Raw genomic sequence first — 1,971 nt, forward strand, 5'->3', positions numbered from 1 at the left:
GCTCGAGGTCAGGGGGCTCTGCAGGTACCTGGGTCTGGTTGCTCAAGCTCAAGGGACTCAGCAGGTACCTACCTGGGGTCTGTTTGCTCAAACTCAAGGGGCTCAGCAGGTACCTGGGTCTGGTTGCTCCAGCTCAGGGGGCTCAGCAGATACCTACCTGGGTCTTTTTGCTCGAGCTCAAGGGGCTCAGCAGGTACCTGGGTCTGGTTTGGAGTTCGAGGGGAGCAGCAGGTACCTACCTGGGTCTGATTGCTCCTGGTTCCTTCTTCCGTCACCAGGACTGTGAAAACATAAACATGAGGCATATTACAATTTCAAGACTTTATGTGGACAAAAATGGAATCGGATCTAGCAACATCCAATCTAACAGATCGAAAGTAGCTCCAAGGAGCTGCACAGAATGAAAGACATTTACAGCCAGAGGGGAGCAGGAACGAAGAGGTTACACTACTAGACAAAAAGGCAGGTTGGTTACTGGAAGGTTACCTTCCTTTAGGGGATGAGGGGGTCGATTACCTAACTAGTGCTTATCAGGCAATTCCAAATTGACTGGTTTAAGATTCCATTTCTGGGAGAGTGGAAACTGTAATTAAATTACTCTTTGGTTTGGTGGTGTGGGTCTGTCTTGCTTTTAACAGACCCATCAGCATGTGGAGGGGCACCTGGGTGGCTCAGTCCGTTAAGCGTCCAGCTGTAGCTCAGGTCATGATCTCATGGTTCTTGAGTTCGAGCCCCCCATTGGGCTCTGAGCTGTCAGCAGATTCTGTGTCTCCCTCTCTCTCTGCCCCTCCCCCGCACACACTGTGTCTCTGTCTCTCAAAAATAAATAAATGTTAAAAAATAAAATAAAAAAATAAAACATGTGGGTTGCTGCATTCATGTCTGGTGGTTACATTTTAAAAGACATATTTACAAACGGAAATGTGTTTAGAAGAGAAAGGCTACCAGGATTAAAAAGAATTTGAAAATGTGTCCTATGATAAATGGTTGAAAGAAATAGGAAAATTTGATCTAAAGAAAGGAAAACTCGTGGGAATCTGAAAGGTCTTTTCAAACCATTTGAGAGAGTGTTGCCACCATGAAAGCAGAAACATCCTTTTTCATGGCTGTATTATAAGCTGGAGGAGAGTAACATCTAGGAGCTACTCAAGTAATACTCTTTTTGTTACATACATGAGTGAGGGAAAGAGGGATGAACATATTCTGGTTGGCCCACAGGGAGAATTTAGGCTAATTGGGTAGGGATTAAAGGAGGCTGATGTGGGCTCAGTGGGAAAGTTTACGCTAGGATGGTTTAAGAACAGGGGCTCTGGTTTCGAGTGCTCTGCTGGAATCCGGGTTTCCCACCATTTAACCACATGACCTGGGAGAAGCCAGCGAATTTCCTCATCTCTAATATGGGATGAATAGTAACAGGTTCCTAACAGGACCATGTATGCCATACAGTAAGTGCTCAAGAATTACTAACTTTTTATTGTTGTTGTTATTATTATTATTCATCTTGTAATCTTTTGAGCTCAATAAAAAGGTCTCCTGATATATTAACATTTCCCTGATAGAAGGAATTTTATTTCTTCCCGTAACAGTTCAATGCATTATTGAATTGTCAGAGGTTTTATGGAAGAGATTACTCAGTTGTGTACAAGATCGCACTAAAATCTCTCCGCTTTTAAATGTAAAAAAAATTAGAGATATAAACCACACTCCCCCAAATAGGAACATGGCTGACCGACAATTTTATGGGTGGAGCAGGGTTTCAAGGTCCCGGCAAGGAATAGGGTAATAAACCCAGTTCCTACTGTTAGGTCTTAATCCCTGAGTGTACCTAAGAACTGTAACCCTCTTTAAATGCCAGAATACACCAACTCGAGATAAACTCCAAGGAAGCATGGTCACAGGTCCAATAGAGTTCTGTACAGTTTCCTTTGCTGGTTTCAGAATATTTGAAATATGGAGCTATCAGAAGGGAAT

Source organism: Herpailurus yagouaroundi, unplaced genomic scaffold, assembly GCF_014898765.1.
Source record: "Herpailurus yagouaroundi ecotype Mexico unplaced genomic scaffold, PumYag 29, whole genome shotgun sequence".
Classification (NCBI taxonomy): domain Eukaryota; kingdom Metazoa; phylum Chordata; class Mammalia; order Carnivora; family Felidae; genus Herpailurus; species Herpailurus yagouaroundi.